At 39.1% G+C, this 26,238-nt stretch overlaps 1 protein-coding gene across 2 annotated transcripts in view; it reads right to left on the bottom strand.

Annotated features, from left to right (window-relative positions):
* tafa1b (TAFA chemokine like family member 1b) overlaps positions 1 to 26,008 on the bottom strand; it is a 246,418-nt gene extending 220,410 nt beyond the window's left edge. The window contains exons 1-3 of one of the 2 annotated variants that reach the window (XM_028003431.1): positions 25,902 to 26,008; positions 25,001 to 25,143; positions 7,929 to 8,003 (exon numbers count right to left, since the gene is read on the bottom strand). The gene's annotated coding sequence lies outside the window, so the exon portion shown is untranslated. Of the gene's footprint in view, positions 1 to 7,928; positions 8,004 to 25,000; positions 25,144 to 25,901 lie in introns of those variants that run through there. The other variant, XM_028003436.1, reaches the window with a different exon arrangement.
* Positions 26,009 to 26,238: the final 230 nt, after the last annotated feature.

The raw sequence follows: 26,238 nt of genomic DNA on the forward strand, positions 1-26,238 counted from the left end.
GCGTTGGGAAAATGGACAGGGACAACAGAATTTCACAGTAATTCTGGATTGTTGTCGCGCTCTCCCTTCTCAGGGGTTTTCATCATTTCCAAGCAGCTGTCGCCGCGGCCCGTGCCAAGACCTAACTACAGCCGACCAATCACTGGCCAGTTCTCTGTTTGGATCTGAGCAGCCCTGTTAAACAGCGCTGTTTGCCAGTGCTGCTTTTTCTCTTCCCATCTTTTTTTGTCTCATTCTGTCTTTTTTTTTGGCGGGGGGGGATATTTTTGTCATCTATTTTTCCTGCTGGCTAATAAAATTCTCCCTTCCAGTGCAGCCTGTCCCAACTGTGTCCCAAAATACCAACTTAATCCTCCTCCCCTCCTGGGCTTGTCTGCTTTACTTAACATTTTTAACTAGAACAAACAAAGGGTTTCTTCATTTGACAAAGCCTATTCTCCAGAGTTATTCTGAAATGTAGCACGGATGCAGAACAAGAGGAAAAGGCAAAAAAGAAAAGGAGAGGAGGATGGGTGAGCAGAGTGGAGTCATTCGGATGAAGTAGGTAGCAGGGATCTTGCTCACCGGTGGATGGTGAATACATTAAGCTTTTTAACTAAATGAAATAATTTGAGATGTGATCAACATTTGTTGAACTTTTCAGCTTGTCGTCTTCAGCTCATGCCATTCACTAACCCCTTAATGATTGAGTCAAAAGGTTACAAGTGAATATCTTAAGAAACACTTCTAAAAACTCTGAAATGACGAATAAAAATGAGAAACAGAGGAGTAGAAGTTGCTGTGTTGCTTTCATTGGGATGGTTACTGAAGGGAGATTGTCACTGAAACCATTTATACTTGCAATGAACCAACTGTTTGTTCAGCCATGTTCTGTTTATGTTCTGTAGCAAAGAAAGGTACATCATTATACCCGATGAAGAAAATTTGTGATAGGCACTAGCACCTCCCAACCCCGCTAGGGACAATGGTGTACAGAAGATGGATGGATGGATGGATAGATGGATGGATATTCCATCTTAGAACCCACAAATATCATTGAACCAAAGTAGCTGCAGTTTATTTAACAAGCCAAAAAAAACGTTTTTTCCCCCTCACTTTCTGACATTAAATCACACTGAGCTTTTTTTAACAGTTGGATAACCAGGTTCGTTTTCCCATGGTGAGCTGAGCTGATGACCACTGCAAAGCACTGACTGTCGTCTTCAACCTTCTCTGTAAATAATTTGACTTGATGCTCAATCATTCCCCATTTAATGTTTTTCCCAAGCTTAAACTTTTTGGTTAATGTCTTGAGAAGATGTTTGCAGATTCCTCCATTTTTCTCCAAATGTATCAAGGGTTCTTTGTGACTACATACCTACATTTTAGTTTCATCGGATAAAAAAGGTCTTTGTCACCAATTGCATTTGCAAACTGTAATTTAGCTTTTTTTATGTTGATTGTGGAACATTGGATACTTCCTCTCTGAATGGCTTTTCAGCCATATTAAGTATTAGGACTTAAGAATATTTGTTTGAACTGATGAATGTGGCAACTTCAGACAGAAATTGTGTTAAGAGTTGTTGCCCTTAAATACATCTATAGCTGTTCATTTACTGAACTGAAAAGTTGTGAATTAGTTTACAAAGCCACAACAATTTTATTCAAAAGTCTAACTTTGAAGAAAAGCAATTTGCAAACATCCACCTTTTCAATATTCTGCCATTTATTAGACATATTTTTGGTATTCCCAACTGACATACACATGATTTAATGTTATATCGTGGGGATTGCCATACTTTCGATTTCTGAGTTCATTCAAAACAGATCCAAGAACAGTGTTGGATCTTTTTTCCTTCGTGTCTATGTGCTGGCCAAGTGATTGATTGGGCGATCTGTGCGGAGTGTGCAAGGCCTCTTGCCCGATGGCTGCAGGTACAGGCTCTGACTTGAAATAGTCCTTAAAAAGTGTTCAGCTTTCGCAGAAAGTCAAGTTATTTGAAGTTATATTAAAACTTCTGCTGAATTTGGTTTGTTTTAGAAATTAGAATTTACATCTGGGAATGATGTCCTATTTGAGGGCAACTTATTCTAGTTGCAAGTCATAGAATCAGAGGAATTTAGTCCTTGTTGTGATGGTAACTACCATTATTATTACAAACTAAAAACTACATATTTCTTTATATTCTGCAGATTCAACAGTAAAGGAAAATGTTCAGACAGGTGTGGTTCAGTACTGTGTCATATCTATGAGACACAAACCATCAGAAGTGTGTAAATGGTTTATTCCCACAACTTTGCTGTGCTAAATCTGTATCGTCAAAAGTTGGACCAATGACTTTTCTTCAGGGCACTTGACACTAAAGTGGTTGTTCAGATTTTTTCCCATGACCTCTGTGTTCCTTTTCTAACATCTAAGCATTCAGTCATTTTGGCCCTAGTTTTTCTGTTATTGTGGTCCTCAGTAATCCCTCACCTGTTCTCCGGGATAAAGATATACCGTATATATTTTTAAATCAGACAGCTGCTCATCCTGTTACGTGCCTTGCTTTGTTTCCTATTGATTCTTCCAGCGTTGTTATACTTGCCTGTTTTCCTGTTCCTGTGCTACCCTTGTTTGAACTTTATTTTGCTTCAGATATTTGGTTTAAGTTCTGTTTTATTTATTAAGCACATTCCTCTTGCTTCCTGCTTGTCTGCTTCCTGGGCGTTTGGGTCCCTAACATGTCATCCCCATAAGTCCTAAACTCTGAACTTTTCAAGTCTACTTATCCAGCTAAAATGTAAATCACCTAAGCTACCCAATGTGTCTTAGCTGTGTTTGTGCTTTGTTCCGGCCCAGTTTGCACAATTAGATGTTGTTCGTTGTCACTGCCTACATGCATTTAAACTCTTACAAAAAGGTACTGAGACTTTTCATGTCAACTAATATGATCTGCCATTGCCTCCATTATTTAATCAGAATAATAGCAAAGACACACCTTTTAATCAGATGATTTCTGATTCTCTGAGATCCTTTGAGTGAACATACTCTAACCTTTACCTTGTTTCAGTTTTGCTGTTGGTGTCTCCCTTACTAGAGCTTTTCTTTGGCAACTTCTTCTTTATAAAGAGTTTAGAAGACCGAGAACAAACCAAAAAAAACATTAATGAATGAAATACTTAACGAAAATCTAAACTATTTGTATTTTTTAAAATCAAAGGTAAATCTTGAATCTTTTGTATTACTTCCCATTCCAAAGACTGTTGCACTAATTCTGTTTGTTTCTTCACTTAAATATACTTTGTTTCTAAAATTCTTTAAAAGTTATAGATGCAGTATTACCTTTTAACCTGATATACTTTTCATATTATTTGATATATATTTTTACAACTGGTCAATTTTGTTTTGATCATATATAGAGAGAAATGTGGTATTGAACTCTATCGTAGTCCTCTTCGTCCAAATGTCCTGGGAGTGTTAACAGCCCCATATTCAGTCATGAACTCTGGACAGCAAAGGAAATAAGTTACAAGATTTTAGTGTTTGGAGTGGGTCAGAAATTCGGTGCCGGTGATGCACTGGGACCTGACAGGTCTCAGCAGGTGACATTTTGTGTCTCGGGTGAGTTCGAGATGGAGGAGTAATTGAGCAATAGATGGCTCGACTGCTGGAGACGATGGTAGCCATGAAAATGTTCCCGCACAGACCAATAAAAATGTCCTCTACTTCTTGCTGTAATTGGACCAGGGACAGTGGGGGTTGGTCTGTAGCCTGAGGAGACCACCTTTAGAAATGCTTTGTTCAATACACTCCTATTAGACTGATGAGACATGGGACTCAGTGGAAGAAAGACATGTCTCAAAAGAACAAGAGTAATGCTGATGAGAAGAAAAGCCTGGGAGAAAAAAAAACTGTTGCCAGACTGGAAAGGTAGCAACATGTAATCACAGAACTCTTCCAGAAACTGACTGTGTGTCTGCTGGTCACAAAGGTCAGAGTGCATTCAGAAAAATAACAGAGGATTTTAATAGACAAACCAGTGTTACCTACAATCTAATGAGAAGAAAATTACAGCATATGCAGATTTGCGGTTTTTCCTAGTGCATCACATGACGTTCGTACCAAAAAGACACGGACAAATTCCCACTATGGATTTTTATCTGCTAAAAAAAAAAAAAAGATTATTACGTAAAAATGTTCAACACCTTAAAATCTGTCATTAATTTGTTGAAATAAACACCACAATGCCATGTGTTGACCATCTGACCACATCATCTACAGATGGTTTTTGTCTGTTTTCTTGTTTGCAAACTACAATTTCAAAAGTTAAGTGTGAAATAAAATTCTTCCTTTTTTTGACGCATGAGACCAATACAAGCCAGGTCAAACCCTGGCAGGCTTTTTTAGTAGTTTGGCTTGAAATGTGGTAACTATATTCACGTTTGTTGGTCATGATGATTCAGGATGCTGCATCCTCTTGTTGCACCAATTAAAAAAAGATCAATCATGTCCGCATGATTAATTATTTCAATAATTATTCTTCACAGTTCTTCTTGACATTGTGGTTTTGATATAAGCGAACTACTGTACCAAGCATTTGCTTCTCCTTTGTTCAATCGAGGCAGTTTCTGTTATTCCAGGTGTTTTTCTACCATTTTTTTTCATTCATATTTCCTGCTAAAAAGCACAGCTGTTATTCTGACCCTTCTCCTGACACCATGCAGGTCCGAATCTATACTCCCAATAAGGCCACACCCTGTTGTATGACGTCAAAACTCTCTAAAGACAACAATAATAAACTAATCAACCAGATGTTACAGTCAGCTAACATGGAATGGTTTCAGCAGGAATTTTAGTAGAATGATTTCTCAACTCTCTTTGTAGCTGTCGAGCTACACATTCGGAAGAAACAGCTAGTACAGTTTACTGTTGCTGCTAATAGGTTTGTGGCATGACCAGGGACAAAATGCATGTGGCTCAAATCCTCTGTGACAGAAATGACACGGATGAGAACTGGTTGTAAAACATGCATACTGTAGCTCTCATGCTAAACAAAACACGGTATGGTATTTAATATGAGCTGCAGCTTTGTTTCCTTTTTAAGTTAATTGTAGCAAAATTGGCTTAAAAAGGAGCTTGTATCCCTGCCATTTGATGGTTTGGTCTTTTTTTTTTGCCACTTCTGTGAGCACAGTAATCATTTTTGAAATTTCTTTTTCTGTTTTCCTGTTTCTGTTCTAGGTGCTACGGAGGACAAAACATAAAAAAGCTACGTGGAACATTCTGTCAAGGCTTCTCTCCAATGCAGGAACTGAATAAATAAACTGGAAAAGAGTGAATAGGAAACGGTGATTCAGGGAGAAGCTTGTTAATCAGTGAGTATGTGGTGGAATAAACAGATGAAACATGTTACGCATATAAATAATATAACAATTATATTAGTTATTTCCACTTAAATAACTAATATATAAATGTTAGTTTTGATTTATACTTTTATTCTTTGACAGTTTTTCATTGAAACAGAGCTAACAGAAGGGGCTTCTTAACTTTGGAACATAATTGGGGTTTTTTTTCAATAATAAAACTGGAAAATTGCCTTTTCAAATAGTAAGAAGAAACTAGATGGCAGTATTACATAAGTGGGTAGTTCTATTAATAAATTAATATAAAAATTATGGAATTTATTATTCTCCTTTAATTAAATAATGTGTATAAAATATTTCAGTGGAGACAACCAGTTTTCACACCTTCCTTGTGTTTATAGTTTAATTATTCCACCGTTTCAACAATCATGTAACTTTGACAACAAAAGATTTTTGTAGCTTAATGCATTTCCTGTTTATTTGCGTTTATCACCAATTTAGCACTTCAGATTTAAGTAAGAATAGAAAGACTTTCTTGAAAACATGATTGTAGTTTTGTTAAAGCACTAATGGATCACTATGTGGAACATGGTGATTGGTTGCCCAGTGGGACCAACAACAGAACTTGGTAGGCGATCTTTATTGTATTTGCTTGAAATGTGAAAACTGTACTTTTTGGTAAAACTATTCAAAATGATTTATGATGCTGCATCTACTAGATTCACTAACTGTAATGATAGTTAGATGTCTTAACAGGTAATCCAGTTGTAAGAATCAGCAATTTGTCTTACTGTAGAACACGCTTTGATCAGATTAAATTAGATTAGATAGATTTATTAGCATGGCATGTATAAAACAGCACAATCAATAGTTGTCAACACAGCAAAGCAAAAAAAAAAAAAGTAGGTTTAAAATAATTTAAATAACTTTTTAAATATTAATAAAGATGGGCTGCACAGTGGCGCAGTTGGTAGCACTGTTGCCTTGCAGCAAGAAGGTCCTGGGTTCGATTCCCGGCCGGGGTCTTTCTGCATGGAGTTTGCATGTTCTCCCTGTGCATGCGTGGGTTCTCTCCGGGTACTCCGGCTTCCTCCCACAGTCCAAAAACATGACTGTTAGGTTAATTGGTCTATCTAAATTCTCCCTAGGTGTGAGTGTGTGTGTGAATGGTTGTTTGTCCTGTATGTCTCTGTGTTGCCCTGCGACAGACTGGCGACCTGTCCAGGGTGTACCCCGCCTCCCGCCTGGAATGTAGCTGGAGATAGGCACCAGCAACCCTCCCGACCCCATTGAGGACAAGGGTGAACAGACAATGGATGGATGGATGGATGGATATTAATAAAGTACACAGTGTGTTCAGTCTGTGCAGTTGTTAGTTGTGACATTCACAGTCCATAATAGTCGTCTTTAGGGACCCCCATGTTTCCCACTGATTCTTTCACAATATTTTCAGGTGTTTCCTCCTCTTCTGTCTGCTAGAGGCCCAGCCGATGTCATTTCACATCTTTCCCCCCATTTTTCCTGTCGTTATGGGTCTTCATGTCTTTCTTCATCACATTTTAGGTGAAAAAGAAAATGTATCTGCACCAGCTGTCCCATAAGACTGGATAAAAAAGACTAACTGTAGTTGGGAGATTTTACCTAAGGGAATTGTAATAAAGCCATCTGAGGAATCATTTTAGCCAAACTTAGCACGTTTTAGCTAGATTACATGAATATTAAACCACCAAGGCTATACTGCAAATTCAGTCATCAAACGCTTGCATTACTCTATGGGTCTTGCAGCTAACATGAATGCATGAATTCAGTTTCATATTTCAAATTATACAATAATTCTGCAAATTGTTTGTGTCAACTATCTACAATTAGCTATACTTTTATGTTGAACCACTAGCATCATTTTACAAATAAATTCTTACTTATAGCCAATTATGTTAGCTTTGATTAAACCATACCAACAGCTAAAAAAGTTAGTAATCAGGTGTCACACTGAGCCAACAACAGAAAGATATATGCTATCACACTGGTTATTTTTAGAGTTTTTGGCAGCTAAGTGCTCCACTGTGTTCTCTGTCTTGTAGCTAACTCTGTTTCTCTGATGTTTTGTTCTAGGCAGGTTGTAAGGTGTCAGTTCAGGGAAGAGAACGGAAGGCTGAAAGCAGCGACTGGAAGTGGGTGTGAACAAAAGTGTTCTCATAAAACTAAAAGCTGGCTGTTGTTAAAACTGCAAAAGCAGCCTCACCGTTCTGTCAGAGGACTACAAGAGATGGATTTGCATTGGTAATCTTAAAAAAAAAAAGCATAAAATCCCAAAACAAGGTAGAAAGGTAAAAATATTACGCAAAGAATCTTGAGAAGGCATCAAAACACTTCACACAAACAACAGAAAACCTGTGAGTATTGTAGTGAAGCAGAATATTGTTTTTACTTGTACTTTGATGTACTGGATGTACAGTTGAAACCAGAAGTTTACTTACACTGAATAAAAAGACACATCCACCCTTTTTCTCACTGTATGCAGTTAATCGGACAAAACTGTTCTTGTTTGAGGTCCTTCCACAAGTTTCTCACGATACACAATTTTTAGAAAAATTCTTACTTACTCTTCCTGACAGACCTGGTGGAACTGAGTCGGCCACTTCGCTCCCAGGCGCCTCTTCAGATCGGTCCGCAGTTCTCTACAGGATTGATACCAGGGTTAGCGTTTAATATTTCCACACAATGTTCTTTCCTCGTGATGCCATTTGTTCCTCCGGCAGCAAAACAGCCTCACAGCATGATGCTGCCGCATCAATACTTAAAGCTGGGATGGTGTTACCAGATTTAAAAACACACCGCTTATTCCTCTAAATCTAATGATTGTGATTATGACCAGACAAGTCCACTTTAGTTTCATTCAACCAGAGCCTACGTCTACAGAAATGAAATGGAGATGACTGATTATTTATCCCATTATTGTGTCATTTAGCAAACAGAGATAAGTTTGATAATTCTACCTGACCTAAAACAAAAAATGTTTGGTTTGATTTAACTTCAGACTCTGGCTGAGAAAAAAATGTGCATGTGTGTATTAATTTGGTCAATTTAATGTTCTGGTTTCAACTGTGTATTTCATTCCATAGTATGATCTCACAAATCCAGCTGTCTCATAAGGTGACTAATCACTAAATCCTCACAAGCTTAACCAACTACACAGCTTTAGTGCTTAAAGGGGGGTATGATGGATTTTCCAAGAGCATAGTGACATTTTATAGCCAATCAAGTAATTGTGTTATCTTCGTTTTTTATAAGAATGCTTTATATATCAAACAAGCGATGTGCAATGTGACATGGATATACCACCACCTGCCAAAATGCTCTCAAAAAACAACCAATTTTGCAAGGTGGGAAGAAGATTCTTGCTTCACATCAGGTCCAACGTTCTTTTGATGAATAGGTAACAGAATGCTTTAGTGTTGGACAATCCATTCCCACAGCCATGTGAGAAAAATTGACAAAAAGCTTTCTTTCTGTCAACACTCACAAGGTCCCTTTTGAGTGCGAGTCCAATTCGCCATCAGAGAGAACATTCAATGTCTGTGTGTGTCTTTTAAAAAAGAAAGCTAGAGGACCTGGATAGTGCAGGAAAATACTCTTTCTGCACTAAAAAATCAACAGACAAATGTCTTGGTTTCTTTAAACTTTTTTTTTATTTGTATGTATGCATGAGCCATTGCTTTGTATTAATATTTTGCAACTATAATTTTAGCCTGTTTTCTCAAAGGTTTCTTGAGTCTTTTGTCTGTTTTGTTGTATTTTATGTCTTAATAGATTTATTTATTTTTACTCCTAAGATATGTGGTTTGACCTCAGCTTTCAGTTTTTCTTCTCTTGTCCAACTGCATTAAAACACTCTGAATAAACATTCACTGAATCACACTGTGCATCAATAAAGCGGTGGGTGTGCGTGGGATTGCTTCCAAATATTGTGGGAGTGACAAAAACAAAAAGCAGAAAGAGGAGATTGTTTTCAGAAATCTAGCGGGTGGGAGCTAGATTGAAAAATAACAGTCTTGAGCTCTACTTCAAAAATCTCAAAGAATGTTTATAAAACTTCCCATTCAGTGTAGACTTATCAGTTTCAGATTTTGATATCTAAGCAGATGTACAAAAGTACCGTTCACATTTGTTAAACACTGGGAAATACTGCCAACAGGAAGCTGCAAAACAAATGTGAGCCTTAGCTGTTAGCAAAGTTAGCATTTTTGACACATTTTTAACTATGATCATATTACTTCCTGAATGTTCCTGTTTGTGGAAACATTATATTTACTTTTATTGGATCCATTTTTATTGGACAAATTAGTTGAGTAAAAACAGTTCTGATCCAGTGCTGACCATGCCCATGCGTCACCGAGAGCTGGGTGATGTTTAACTTATGAGGTTGCTAGGAGGAAAACCATATGACAAAAGTAATAGAGATATAGAAGAAAAAAGAGAGAGAGAGGACCGAGAGACACCCGAGGCAGATATGAAGTGAAAAAATCCAAGGCAATACCTCTCAAACCGCATTTAAACATTCACCCAGCCTCTCTCCTCTGTTGAGTTTGTGCCTTAGCGCCAGTTCTTGGGCGTTAAGCCAGCCGTGTGCCTCTCAAGGTAAGGGAGTGAATAGAGAAGTACAAGCTTTGGCTGACGCTGAGGAGGGACAGAGTCTACCTGCTGACCTTCCTTACACCAGCTTTACTTCAGCAGGAGAGGAGTGTTTCATAAATGGATTATTCCACTCAGTCACCTTTGACCTGAAGCAGCTTCAGTAGGCTGTCCATCACTTACAGAGGAGCTGAACGAATTGCAGAGGGGGGGATAAGAAAGGAGGTGGTTTCCACCTGTGGTAGGATATTAAGCCGTCTGTGGTGAGATGGGGAGGAAAAGAAAGATTGACAACACAGCTGTCAGAAACTGCAGCTGCTACCATGTGTGCTGGTGACTCAGTAGATCGGAGTAATATGAAAGGGACTGAAATGACCTTGTTTCTCAACCACAAGGCACAGGTGTTCAACATTTTCTCTGCTGACAATTATAATCTGCCAAAAGTGGCAGTGAAGCCCCATGAAAAGCCAACGAATGCCAAATACCCAGCGTTCCACCCACAAAAGACTATATTTGGAGCTGAAAATTAGATAAAAAGGACCTTCCAGGTCTTTATTGAAAGGGACAAGGGATGACAGAGTCATATCCGAGAGCATCATTATGGAGAGCACATCTGTTAGATGACTCACTGAATCCAGAGAATCACAACTGCAATTTAATATCGCAAGTAAGTACGGCTGCAAGGAGAGTGCAGCAAACATAATTCTCTTTTAACGTCCCTTCATTCAATACATCTATATTCAGGTTTAATTTAAACGGCATTAAATCACAAAAAATGTAATCGCAGAACTCATATTAAATACACAGAAAGATCAGTGAAACACAAGACTCTCCCCTGAATCTGAGGAAAACATACCGATGAAATCCATCATGTTAGGCTACAAAACGTCTACAGAGCCTCAGTGTTATTTCATTACTATTTAAACTATTTATCTTAAGTAAAAGACAAACACAAGATAGTCTGCACATATTAACTGGTAAGAAAAATATTGTAAAAAAAGACGATAATTTGGCAATGTATATATATCCAGCCACCTCTATTCTAATTAAATTCCAGTGCAATAAATTCCCTTCAAATGTCACCCAGTTAGTAAATAGAGTTCACTTGGGTTTATCTTAATCTCACTGTGAATGCAAATGTTCTGACAAGGTCTCAGAGATTTGTTAGAAAATCCTGAGGAACTGATGGCACCATACAGACCAAGGATCACACCAGGAATACATATGAAGATGGAGGTCGTGCTATTAAAGACCTATCACCTAGCACTGTTTAAGCTATCAGTTGAAGATGGAAAGAGTTTGTGGTAACCTACCAAGACATGCCTAAACTGTCCAGCTAAACTGCAGTCAAGAATAGCAAAAGTCACACAAGCAGCTAAAAAGCCCATGGAAACTCTGGAGGAGCTGCAGAGATCCAAAGTTCAGGTGGGAGAATCTGTTCTTGGAAAAACTATTAGCTGTGCATGCCACAAATCTGGCCTTTGCAGAGTAGTGAAAACACGATGTCTCATGTTGGAGAAAATATCTAAGTCCTATTTACAGTTTGTCATGTTGGGGACAAGTAATCATCTGGCTTTAAGGTGATCTGATCAGATGCGCTATGGTTGCAACATCATGATGTAGGAAGTAGCAAGATTTAGAAATTGATGTTCATGGATGTCCCACACACATCAAGACCGAGTCTGAGCTACTTACAAAGATGAATAGGCAAAATGTTCAGTCACTAAGCTGTGTCAACGCATCAACTCAGGGGCTGAATGCAAATTCTTGCCACACTTTTCAGATTTTTATTGGCAAAACATTTGAGAAGAATGTAGAATTGTCCATCCATGTAACAGCTATGCACAACTTTTTGTCAGTCAATAACAAAAAGTCCAAATAACATACCTTGAGGCTTGTGGTTGTAACATGACAAAATGTAGATATGTTCAACAGACATGAACACTTAGGTCTGGCACCATATGCATGCACTGAATGATGATACAAGCATTTTTGTTGTCCTGAACAATCCCCCTTCCTAAGGCCCATACCTGTATCTTTGGCCGTGACTGACAGTTGATGCTTCGGATGACGGCGAGCCAGTGAGCTGTAACAAGTCACTCCAGCAAAACACAATCTCCTACAAGTCTCAAAGGAAAGCTCTGTGAGGGAGGCATCCAATTCTGCCTTCCTTTCAGCTATCATCCGCCAGGCATGCAGGAATGAAAGAAGCAGGATTGAGAGGAGGGTGAAGCAATAGAAATTGAGACGTATGGTGGAACGATGGCGGGGCACAAGGAGATAGCAGGCAAGGAGGAATACATGAGGTATTGTAAAGCAGAAGGCGGAAAGATAGAGAAAGGCCACGAGAGAAAGGGGGATTTTCTTCTCTTCACTTCTCTCCATTCTGTTTCCCTCTGGCAATATGGTGCTTATTTACTGCGGCCTCTCCTCTCCCAGTGGAATGGGAGGGAAATGGGCTCTTAACTGGGTTTCCATACATCACCCGCTGACACTGATGCTTGTAGTTTTGGAATGCCCGCATCTGATGTTTCTTTTTAAAATCAATTATTTACAGAGTATCCTTGAGTTCCTACAGTTTATCTCGGCTAATTGCAGGACATCACCTTGATTGTATATCAAATTCTTCATGGGAGAAATGTTGTGTATGTTTTTTGCACAGCGCTGTAAAATTGTAGGCAAAAGGGCAGCTAAACAATTTAGCTTTTATTTCTTTAAGCTATTCAAAACATTTAAAAGATCAACTGTCCAGTTCTTGGTTCAATTTTGTAAGTCTTAAAGATAAGATTTTGTATTTTGGAGAGAAGTTCTGTGAAAAGAAAAAGAGAAGTTCATAACTTACCTGCAGTCGTACCGTACAATATTTTTTTATAGGAAGCAGATTAGTTGGTCATGGATCCCAAAGTTAGTGGTTCGTCCAAGAGGGGTCAAGACCAAAACAGACTTCTACTTAAAATTTATCTTTAAGCTCCGTTACAGTTTCCTGTGTACGCTAATATTTTTATAAAAACAACTGTTGTGTGGTTCTAAAATTGAGGGAATAAAGAATATTTGGTGGAACATAAAGTCCTGTTATATGTTTGAAGTGGATGCTTTTGATGTTCTCTTGTAAAAGTTTATGTATACAAAATATAAGTCATCACATAAATCGGACAGACATTTTTGATGTCGCGGTTGTTTTTATGAGCAAAGTCTTCTTTGGTCTTGGCTCTTCTCCGACTTTGCTGCAAGCCACCAGGGACTAATTAATCTGGATTTATACCAAAGGAGTTTTCACACTATAATAGCAGATTGGTTCAATGGGCGGGAACAGAAATCTTCTCAAATTCAGTTGATGTGATTTACTTTTACAATATTCTTTTAGAGGGGTATATTGTGTGAAAAGAGCCCTGATGAAGCGGGAATAAAGGAGAAAGAAAATCCATTCCCCTTAGCTTGCTTGTTCACAATTGAACGAGACCAAACATATGCAGCCTTGGTGTTTCTGTTCTGACCTTGGTGTTGGAGCTTAATTGCTTTTTCACAAGAAACTGCGCAGAACAGGCAGCAGATGAGGCAGTGAGCCACCCAGCATGTTGTTTCGTACATGTAGCTGGTTCACTGCCACTCTTTGGTTTGCTCGGTGGTCTGTTATCGGCCGAACAAGTTCGTTTGGTTTGTCTGCACCAGAGTTTGGATGAGTTTTACGCCTGGCTACACAAAGGAATCATCGGTCGGTTTAAAGCAGACCATCGGATGTGAAACTGACATAAATGAAGAAATTAACAGTTATCTTTTATAAGTAAGATTTTAACTGCTTATAATGGTTTACCAGAACCATACTTGAAAACTCCTGAACTATTTCTTTTCTGTACATTAAATTAATTGAACTGATTTAGTTGAAATATAATGATGGTAATTCAAATACATTATGTAAACACCCTTCGGGCTGCATTACTTTCTGATACCTGCAGTAAGAATTATATTGGGAATATGACAATCAAGTATTAGTAGCCTAAGCTTATTGCAACCTTACAAAAAATGCACTTATGAGGGAGAAATTACATTTCCTTTGTCCAAGCAAAGCTTGAATCCAATCATGTTATGTCACATGGTAATCATCTTCGACTATTGAGCTCTACCCAGCATGCTAACCCTATTATGTGTCCTAATTATCTCCTTATACACACTGATGAGACCAATGAAGAAGGTTTTTCCATTTTAAAGCGATGCTTGGTACACCTGTGGCCCATCGGGCAGATTAGGATGTCATTGAACGAGGAAATATGTTTAATTTCTCCTCAGCTCGCCTGCCTCCCCCCTCAGAGCATTTGCAATCTGATTGCTTTTACATGAAGCTAATGAAATAAGACAGCATTTTGGGCCAATCCAATGAACACATTAACCTTTACAAATCAAAAGATGTCAGCTTTTAACTTTTTCCATTTGCCTAAAATGGTCAATTTAAACAAAAAAGTCATTATGCTTCTTCTATGTTGACTTAGCCGTTGTTCGTTATCCTGCAATAGCTAGCCCCGCCCACTTCATCACAACCCTCTGGGGCTGACTACTGACCAGTTCTCTGTCTAACAGGTCCGGAAAATCTCTAAGACCTGGGTATTACCCTAAACTAGATCTATAAGAGATAATCTATTCAAACTGGTGTCGAAAGCGATTCGTCTAGCTCTAACTACCTTCAATCCAGAAGCTACGACCCTTTTCAGTTAAGGAACAATCAGCTGAGTAGCCCTCACAGCTGCATAATTCCAATAACCACTCCTGTTAACGGTAGCTCGCTTTCTAAAATATAACTTGCTCTTGGAACCGGCTAGATTAAATTTAGTGACTTGGATGTAAGTCCCTGGGTCATTATTTTACTCTCACCAAAAGAAATTATGAAGCCTCCTCTTTACTAGAACCATGTACATTAGTTTTACCTTTATTAAAAGAACTGAAAAATGATTAAACGACTCAATTAATTCCAATGTCCACCAACCTCATTAGAATTTTAGAGTATGAATTTATTAAGCAAGCTTAAGCAGGGATATGTGACATACAAATCAATAATCAATTGTATATAATTCAAGAGCAGTATAATAAAATCAACATGTATAATCATACCCTACTGTCTCTTTTCCCTAACCTATGTCGCAGATTCTGAGATAGCTTTTTAGGAAGCAAGTTCGACTCATACCCAGTTGGTGGTGGATCTTTAGCAACAGGAACGTCCGAAAACCTTGGTCTGAATCTTTGTCCTTTGTGTGGAAAATCCTCTTTAGAATAGAAGCAAAGTAGAGAGGGTTCAATTGTTTTGAAAACCCAACTCCTTATCCCTCCGGAACCTTTGTCTTTTCTCCAAGTCTGTTGCAATGTTTGGGTTGAGGCAAGACCGACGATCGAATCAGGAACCCGGGTTGGACGATTGGAACTTGTCTCCCTTTGGCGGCACGAAGCTTCAGCTTTTCACGTGGCTCCAGGGTGTGGTCCGCTGTTGTTTCCTCGATCTGCTTCTTCGTGTTAGCTCTACTTCGGTGCCGCAGACAAAGAACAAGAACTTCTCCTTTTCCGTCTGCTTATATACAGTTCTCTGCCATGTATGTGTATGGGGAGTGTTAGTTTACGTGGTTTCCTGAACATCTGCTGATTTCACGGAAACCCCCGTCGGCCCCTCCTGTCTGCTGGCTGGGATGGAAAGTACCGTCCTTTCCTCAGCGTGTTGTTCTTAGCCAACCATACCGCCCCACCCATCCTGTGCGTCTGGCCATCTGTTCAGAACTGCTTGCGACAGCAGGAACTCACAAGTTCCCCTTCTCCTTTTTCCCCTTTTCCTTTTAACATTAAAAACTATGGGCTTTTCTCTGATTAACTTTTAAACACAGTCAAATATTAAAAACTATGTGCTGATTTCCATTAAGCATTAATCATAAGCATTAATCACCTCTTTCACTTATTATAAATCATCAAACCTTAATCATTTCATTGTTGTCATGTTATTACAGATCATGATTCGTACACGTCAGAATCATTCAGTGATTACTTACATACAGTCATTTTACCTATTGTATACATACATGGTCAACTTAATCATTATCAAAACACTCAATCATTATAAATCAAAACACAAGATTGCTTTATTTCCTTCAGGCCTTCATGCACCTTTTTCTGCGTGTACCTGGATAGATCTCAAACCTCATACCAGTTTTCTTGACACCGTGCATCCGTGTGTTCAGAGACAATGGATTCGTTAGAGCTTTCCCTTGAATAGAAATGTTAGTGTTTATCTTCCTATTATTGGGGAGAGGGTGATTTTGTTATCATAATGCCACAGATACTCACCTTCACCGTAAACAGTCCAAAACACATTAGATTCGGGCAATTTTTCATTGTTTGACTTGTATTTGAATGAACGGTCGACCCTCGTGACTTTCTCTGCTGCCATTATCATTAGCGCCACTAAAGCAAAAGTTCACACCAATTTCTCTGGGCAGATTGAGACAAAGCTAACCAAGAAAATGTGATGCGAGGTTAAACGCACGAAAAGCTAAAAGATGAGGAAACGCTGCGCAAGGTGAATGGTGGCTAGATGATCACCGAGACAGAGATGAAGGCGGCAGGCGAAGGATGGGGAGGAAAGCGAGCTGATTGACAATTTGCATCCTCTTCAGAGGGTATCAGAGGACATGATTGAATCCAGTCAGGCTGAACCCATTAGGGGAGCACTGCTGTCGGAGGCCGAGCGGAAAAAGCCCATTCACTGCCACCAGGTCCACGCTCCTCACCGCTCTCCATTTATATTCATGCAAGGTTTGAGTTACTGAGGGAGATGAGTGAAAGAGGGAAAGAGGGGGGAAAAAAGAAGGGCCGGAGAAGGTCTTAGTCGTTTGCCGTCTGTAAGTTATAAAGTTCCCACCTTCTCCCAAGTTTGCCCGCCTAACCTTTGCACAACTGATTTGCATGTCAATTCCATGGGTCAACATGTCCACAAATTGGATCCAAACTGTGGACATGTAACATCTTAAGCTCCGTAAATGCAGCAGGAAAAGCATTTAAAACCTCTGGGGTTAAGGTAAAAGACATTTGCATTTCAAGCAGCTCAATCTGTCTCTTCTCATTAGGCTTTGCTTAAAAATGTTACCATAACTAAAACCTATCCGGGGCATTTTTGGCGCTGACAGCTTTGTGACACATCACGGATGAGCTGATGCAATCACCTTGCCGAATGCTCCTCTCTGTTCTCCTTAGCAGATCTCAGGGCGTGATGAGAGCAGCAGAGATATAACACTCTTGAGGGTGCGATAAGCCACTGAATCCAAGGGCCGCCGGGAACATTTCCCATCTCCGTTCACCTCCGCCAGGCAGCTGATTCGCACCAGCCCCGAAGTTTGACTAGGTGACAAAAGAGGTGGAGTGCTGTGGAGGGTCTTCCGCATGTCGCCATTTATCTCACACACGCAGCACACGCCCTAGGCAACGGTATTACAGCAGCCTTGCGTTTGATACAGCCAGCTGTGAAAGCAGGAACGTTGGCGCCAGGCTGATACATTTGTCTCCAGACCGAGAATCAGGAGGCGATGCATTATTTTTAGTTCTTTGCTTGCGACTTCTCAAGCTGGACTTGTTGGGATATTAACGGTGACTCAGAAACACATGTGATAAAGGGACACCGAGACATTTAAAAATGGCTATGATCATATTTTAGTTTGCATCTTAGAGGTGCAGTCAGGATGCCAAATTGCCTATTTGGCTGTTTTCTTAGAAGCTAGCATAGCATCACTAATCCAGTTTTTATACATTAGCTCCTTGCTTTGATGTGATTATGAAAACACAAATTTGATAAGCCTATCCAGAACATTTTAGGGAGTCCAAGGACACTAAATCTGAAATAACAGTCCAACTGATGAGGTCTCCATACAAACCTATGTGAAGTGGAAGAAAAGCAATGTTTGTTTTTTTTTGGTATGCATTTGTAGTCAGTCCCTCTAAGCTTCATAGAAACACATATTGTTGCAATTACAGCTACAACAGTAATACCTCTGGAACTTTTGCACACCTTCTGAATAAAATAAATTTATCTTGAACTCTAAGAAAAACATAATCATTAATTTTCATAGCATTACTTCTTAATTCAAACTAACAGGCTACTTACATCCGACTGTCCAATCTAGAAGGAGGAACTTAGATGTTGTGTTTGATCAATGTCGACAGATATCAAACTTTTGTTTCAATTTAGAAATATTTTAGAAATATTTCTAAATTAAAAGTGCTGATGTCTAAATAAGAACGGCAGAAGATAATGTGGGCATTTGTTTCTTGATTAGACTGCTGCCATGGACATTTTTAATAGCCTTAACAAAAAGGACCTTGATCGTCTCTCAATGGTAAAAACGTCTGGAGTGAGAATCTTTGCCAGAATCAACAGAGAGACATTTGTGTCCTTTGTTTAAACATCTCTATGCTGATTAACACTTACTTTCAGACTTCACTTTGAAGTCATACTTTTAAACTTTAGGACTCTGCAAGGTCAACTCCCTTACTGCATCTCTGACCTGGAAAAGCCTTATATATCAACCCAGATGTATAAGACACAGTCTATGAACACACTACTGCGTTTGTTTGTTTTTATGTTAAGCACAAACGGACACACAACTTCTTGTGTGTTTCTGGGAATCAGCCACTCAGACAAAACTAAAAGTCCTACCTCAGTCTTAACACATTTTTTTTATTTTTTCCTTTAACAGTGCCATTCTGATACATGGATATTCCCCATCCGTCTTCGCTTCAAGTCTAACCAACTTCACTGTCGCTTATGTAGAAAAGACTCTTCAGATATAGCCACCATTATGCGTGGTGTGTTCGGGGTGATACACATTGTTGCTTTTCCTGCAAACTAGAGGTCTTCAATTAATGATACAGACCCTAGAAAGGTTAGATTTATGTTGTTAGATTTTAAAGGTCACTAGAATATAGGTGACTCAATACAAACACATGTCTCAATTTATAAGTGTTTAGTTAAAAGAAAAATATTTAAAAATGTATTCTTTTGCTTTCACATAATAGGTATGTGCTATTTTGTACTGGTCTATCATGTGAGTTGCAACATGAAAAAAAAAAATCAACAGTTTTGAATACTTTTGCAAGACAGTAGGCATGTCTACATGGACATGGGTAATCATGCCAACACCACCAATCGGAATATTCTGATCAGACTCGGCTTGATTTGGAAGAAATTATAATCCGAATGAGGTAGTTTATGACGATTCATAATAGAACTGCGTGCAAGTAGACCCTTCTTCTCCTCATCACGTTATTGTGATTGCAGCAGAGTGACCTGCATGTGTGCAGAGAGCAGGGCAGGAGCTGGAGGCAGCACAAAACTTTGAAGAATGTTTTGTTTCCTCCTGCTCACCCTTCCTGTAACGCAGGAAGACCAACAGCATGTGTTGCTCAGCCTGCAGCTTAATAAGGCAGCGCAGTAACGTCTCAACCGTAATCAGAACCTGGCGCGGGTCCATTCTGGCTCAGAAGACACAGTATATGAACACGTCGCTGTGTTTGTTTGTTTTTATGTTCTGCACAGACGGACGCGTAACTTCTGTGATTTTTGCAGGGAAATGTTACAACTCTGCATATGGCAGTGCTTCTCTTTTGAATAAAGCCTAGCGCATGTAAACACGTTATGATTGGATTAATTCATGTTGCGCTCATTTAAACAATGCATTCAGATTACGTAATATGAACACATTTCAACCCAAACAAGGTCTAAAGCGCATGCAAACATAGCGAATGCAGATATAATCTTGGGGTTGTTGTTGAGTGGACTGGCTATAAAAGCAGTAATGTATCATTGTGTATATTATAGGAAGTGGTACATCTGTTCTTCCCGTGACTTTGTTTTTACTTCTTTGACTTTCTTGTATTTTTTCGTCTGTCTTCTGTCCCTGTACTCTTCCTCTTTGTCCCTGAGGTTTAAAATAGACACAAAGGGATCATGTTCAAGTTATGAATGTCCCAATTATAAGGAGGAGGACTGAGAGGTTTTTCAAAAGCGGTACTCAAGTGACTAGTGCAAAAACGTTGCCAAGCCATGCTTTTATATATATATATTTAGGAAGTCTTAATGCAAGCTATTGACTTCTCAGTGAGGGCCAAGATTAGGTCAAACATACTTCACTCGCTAATGCATGCTTAATGGTTCTGCTATAGATTAGCCATAAAGGGGGACAATCATAAATATTGCTGGATTTTAAAACATTTATGAGTAAAAGTCAATGCAATGCTTCCCAAATTGTGAGTCACCGAGCAGCAGCAGGAGATGCAGATATAGGCCTGGCGATAAAAAGCAAATTCCAGATATTTAGACTCAGCACTGCTATATTGATTCCACTCCCACCATGTGAGATAGGTTGCTGATTTTGGTCGACTCCGGCTGGAATGCACAGAGTAATGAAAGAGGAGCAACAATGTGTCACCAGGATTCAGGGGCTGACGTGCCCGACTGCATTAGTCACTTCTGCTGCTGTGTCACAGCAGTTGACAGGTGTTTGCATTGTATGCCGCAAGCTCATGTGTCACCTTTGACCCCTGGCAAAAATTTACACAGAAGGGCTGAAGAATATTTCTTTAAACCTCAGAAACTTACACAACTCTGTCAGTGTTGTAACATACAATTTCTCAGAGAAAGAGGAAGAACCAGAGAGGGAAAAATCACAACGGCCAACATGGCTAAGGTACGGTCAGCAGGAGCTTCCCACAAACGAGGGTTTAGTCAAAGTCACTATAGGAGGGACTGAAAGAAACTTCCCTGATGAAGTCTGGGGTTGCTGTCTCACCTAACCGTGTTTGGCTTTATCTCTCTCTCTCTCCGTGAAGGATTTTCATTTTTTTAAAACAAGCTATATTGAATGCCTGCCGTTGCTAAAGCAATCAGTAACTCAGTGAGGCAGTAGATCTCACTCTGATGATTTTTTGAGTGCACAGTGCATTACTTTCAAGTTAAAACCTTATTAAAAGACAATGAAAGCCATAAAAATGCTCAGAATATAGCTCTGCTACAGGCAGCATAGCTATTAACCTCGCTCTGTGTGCAGATGCAGGATTGATTTATAGCTTAGTCTCAGTGTTTGTTGCAGCAACAGACAGAGCCTACCTTCCCACCGTTATCATAATAATATCACCATTATCAGCTGAACGAGTAGTGACAGTGCTGTGTTTGAACACGTGCAGCTGTAAGTGTTGATTGGCGACATCGAACACTGTGATATACAGGAGCTAACAGCTGCTGTTGATTTTTTAGCACAAACTTCAACATGACATGAAGGAAGAGAAGATCTTTGTCTCATGTGTGTGCACCGCATGATTAAGCTGTTCCACACAGCTATACACTGCTGGCCCAGTTCCTTGTTTTACTTAGTGCATGTGTGTTTCAGAAACAACAGCGCTGACATCCCTCTGTGCTAAAATAAAAATCTAGATTTCAGCATTGAATAGGAGTCCGTTAAACCTGAATTTAATCACAGTCTTTGTTTCTACTTCATCGTAATTACCACCAGCTTTCAGCAGATGGTATTTTCCTGCATAAAATGCATACAGTAGAGCAGTTCTGGTCTTTAAGAATGGGAAGTTGTTTACATTGGCTTAATTTACATCAATCTAAATTAATACTGGGGTGCTTTTTCTAAAATATACTACCTCCTTTAAATGCAGGCCAGTTGTGCCAGAGCAGGATGCCATTTGCTTCCCTCCCTTTACATCATACTTCAGAATTAAAATGACTTGCATACTCACATTTCCATTAATTTAGCAACTGCACATACCTTTGTGAACGTAATCAATACTCTCAATTTTGGTGTTTTTTTTTGCAATTTTAAGACTTTTGTTGCCTTCAGCAAAAGCATAAATATATGTGGAGAGCAGCATTGCTACAATTTTACTTTTTTAAAACATGTATGTATGTGAGCACAACAATATATATTAGGCAGCCAAGACCAGACTACAAATATTAGAAGGAAAATCATGTTTATGTATGATTTTTTCCCCCACTCCCCAAATTTTAGCAGCTGTTTTGATTTAACACTGGCCGTGAATTTAGTAGTCAGTTTTACCAGGAACATTCAGTTTTATTTTGTCTGAACTGATCTCAGACCTTGTTTATATTTATAGTAAACTTGATTTTTTAAATTCTGTCCTTTTCATATAGTGAAATCTAAATGTTTTATTGTTATCATAGATACTTTTTAAAGGTCAGCAGGGGAGTTTTTCCTTATAAGTGAAAGACATGCTTCAATACACTGTTTATCATTAAGATCCCAAACGTTATCATTTTTCTCCACCAGTGGCACATCATGGCAGCTGTACAACAATCTGACCCAACTTATGCAAAATCAGAGCCTGATTAATCAGGTGTCTCCAAGTTCCATGGAGCAAAATTAATGAAAAATGTTTTCAAATAAATTCCTAGCTTTCAAAAGTTCTCCCTCTTCCTTATTTTCAGTAAAAAGATCTGGCACTTCCATCTATCCATCCATTTTAGAAGATTTTCTAATTATTTTTCATCCTTACACATTTATTCTCTAATTCTTCTCCTGTACTCCTTTGAGTGTACGACACGCCAAATATCTTTATCTGACACTCATACTTGTTAGAAAGGAATCATTTAGCTTTTCTCTCAATTTGATTTGTAGCTAGATAGATCACCAGCCACTCAGTTCCGGTTCATCTGTCATCAACTAAGAGACCGGTCGCATTCTGGATAATTCCTCATCAACTCAACTCAGAGGAGGTGGATAATCATAAACTATCTTTCTGGCAACTTCACGCCCTTGATGATGGGAACAAATGAGGCAGAAAACACATACTGCCTTTCCATTCTTATTAGTAAATATCGACGTTGAACATTTGGTCTACTTCCAACACATTCTGCCTCTACCAAGTTCGGAGTGTTTTCCTTATCTTCAAAACAGCCTGTAGAAATAACATTTTAATTCCAGTTGAATTTATTGTTTCACTGGTGGCAACAGCTTTTTATTTAAATGGGAAAATCTATCGCTGGATGTTCACTTCTTCTCTTGCCGAGGCGTGTGCACTTCATAAATCCTCCTATGTTGAAACCAAGAATCAATTGCTAAATTATATTAAGCCCGTTCACTAAACAGCATCAGTCTCCTACTTCGCGTTCCGCTGTTGTTAAATCTTCCGGTTGCTCGTCCTACACATCACCCCTGCAGCAGAGAAAACGCATCTCCCCGTCTCCTCTTGTTCCCCCGTGCTTCTGTTTTACACACTGATAGAGCAGAACAAGCAGTTTATTTCAACAGTTGCTCCTCTCGTCGTTCCCGGCATTGAGTGGGGTCAGGATGATCCTGGCAGCAGATAGTGGGTGTCCAATGCATCGCTGCTCAGAAGTCAATTAACTAGGGTCTGTGCAAATGAATAGAACAAGGGCATAATCAGCTCCAATCTCCCGCCAAGTCCTGCCTCCTGCCTCATCTATTAAAGCATGCTGGTAAATTGAGCACTCCGGAGTTTAATGGGATGAACGTTAAGCGATGAAGGTTTGGGGTCATTAGGAAACATGGCGCATATATTCTCTTTTTTTTGTTGTTTTTTTTTAATAAGAGGGATGTTAAATGATTAACCGTCCCCGTCTATGTCGGATTAATAAAAAGAACTTATCGATATGCTCGGCTAAGAAAACCTCCTCCTTCCTTCAATGCATATGTGTGTTGATTGTTGCCCTCATCGGGTGGATTACAAGCTTTTTTAATTAATTACCTTCCCAAGCTCGCAAGCAGTACTCCTGTCACTGTGCTCCATTACACCAGGACACTAATCCAGGAAGCACATGATACCAGCCTTCTATTATAGGGAAATCTACTGGCAAAACTTAGATATGTATTTACCAAAGTCTTCTTCTGTGTGTGAGATTAATTAAATATTTTCACTGGTAGCCAACAACTTAACATCCAAACCCACACATTTTCCTCCTTACAATTTATGTATTTTTTTCAGTCAATATTTTGCATAGCCACCTTTCACAGCAATTACAACTGCAAATGAAGTCTCTGCCAGCTTTGCATATCAAAAGATTCAAGTTTTTTCTCCGATTTTTCTCCAAAGTAGCCCAAGCTCAATCAGTTTAGGTGAAGGATGTTATCAATTGGATAAGTTCTGACAATCTGTGCTACTTTGTCAGATTTTCCCGGCAAAGTTGCAGTAAATTCAGGGTGACAGAGAAGCGGTTGCGTTTATTTGAAGCAGTTCCACCAAGAAGGTCCACGTGCAAAGTCATATATTCACTTTCTGGACAACCCCCAGCAAGTAGAGGAGTAACTGCACCATTCACAAGCCTCACAGAGCTTTATTTAAGCACCACACTGTGGACTTGTTCCTTCAGCTCTGGCCATCTTTCTTTTTAGCCCCGGTTTAGCTTTCCTTGCAGCGGCAAATGGTAAAGTTTAATCCTTGATTTATGTCCATTAATATGAATTAACATTTAATGCGCAAGTCAGAAAATGTTTCTCAAATAGGGAAACAAAAATCACATATAAGTTGTTCTGGAGTGTAAGAGATGAGACCAGCCAAACTAAGAAAAAAAACTGTGACTTGTAGTCTGGAAAATACAGTAATTATTGTCACCTGACAAGAGCATTTTTTGTAAATGTTTGGTGTGTTTCCTACTTGACTTGTGGTAAACTTTCAAAGAAAAGTTTTGTCTCTCTCTTTTCTGTCAACAAGGGCTTTTCTTTGTGCTGCTCTTGCATAGAGGACATGTTTGTCGAGAACAGGAATAATAGTTGTCATGATGACAGATTCTCCCACCAGAGCCGTGGCTCGTCTGCAGAGTTACCTTGGGTCTTCAGCCTGTTCTGCGATGAACGAATGGCTATAATTAGTCAGGTTTGATCAGGGTCGACCCCTGCCTCTTTGACACCAAAGGCGATATTTTGTGTGGCGTTCCCAAATCATTCCACCAATTTACAATTGCATACGCTCAACACCTTAATTGTTTTTTTTTAAGAAACAAAACATCAACCAAAACACTGAAAATATAAAAAAATATTCTGACCTGATCCGTTTGAGGATATGACTCTGATGGTGCAGCCTTTATTTCTGATGCATGAAGCTTCTGTGAGGTGAGGGCGACAGGAGGAGTGCTTGGTGGGGTTGCTCAAGGCCCAGGGCTGAGATTTAAATATCTCAATAACACATCTGCAGATAAACACAGGAGTAGGATTATAGAAACAAAAGCAAAAAAAAGCATAAGAAGTGTGTTGTGTTCACTATACTGTACATGCAAAATGCTCAACAAATTTTCTGAGATGCCATTCAAATCAGAAACTATCACAGTGAAATGCAAAATTCAAGGAAGCAATAAACTCATATAGAATATGGGAATACAATAATGATTCTCTATTTGGATGAAGGCAGACAAATACCAGTCAATATTGGGTATTTTCTTCACTATGTATTTCTTATTCTCTGACACACTTAGTTTATATTTACAGTACTTGAAAAAACATCATGCAGTCATAAAACCATCTCTGATTCTGGGTCCTTTAGTTTTTTTATAAGCAAAATGTGACACAACCTGTGTTGAAAAATAACAAATGGCACCAGCGAGAAGGTGATGCAATGGCTACAATGACAACCATCGGTGCACCGAGGGCTGTTTTTAGTTGTCCGTTGTGTCATAATTGATTGCTGACACATTTGGTTGCGAGGTGTGCTGTTTAAAGGCAATATTTGCTTGTGATGAAACCAAAGGAAATACTTTGTTTCATATTTGAAATCATTTTAAGTTCAGGGACTTTTGAAAACAAAATGTGTCACTTTGACCATGAGTGCCACTGTTTAGGCCTGTATATTGGTTACTTCCGTGTTTGCCAACTAGCTAGCATAGCTGCTACACTACACTCTGCTAAATAACTAAGGCAACTGGTAATTTTATCCCATCAGCTCTACAGTACCTCTGTTTATGTACGTTTTCCTCCTCTTTTCTCATCCTTTGGGTCTAGACAATTTGGGACGTTCTGACTTGGAGCTTTCTGAAGTTAGTTGACAGCGAGCGACTCTGGGAGCAGCGAGCAAGGTGCTGGAACAAACCAACTAGTAGAGAAGGAGGGGGTGCGCTAGCTTTGTAAAATACTATTATTTATCAAAGTACCGTAGTATTTTTCATATTTAGCTAAATTAGGACAGATTCTTTCATATTTGGAAGTTATATTACTACCTATAAGTTTCTAAAAGATCAATTAAAGTTACTTTTTTCCCCCTTTGCCCCTGTTTATGGTGCCACCTGTACAG

The sequence above is a fragment of the Xiphophorus couchianus genome, chromosome 20 (genome assembly GCF_001444195.1).
Source record: "Xiphophorus couchianus chromosome 20, X_couchianus-1.0, whole genome shotgun sequence".
In the NCBI taxonomy this organism is placed as follows: Eukaryota; Metazoa; Chordata; class Actinopteri; order Cyprinodontiformes; family Poeciliidae; genus Xiphophorus; species Xiphophorus couchianus.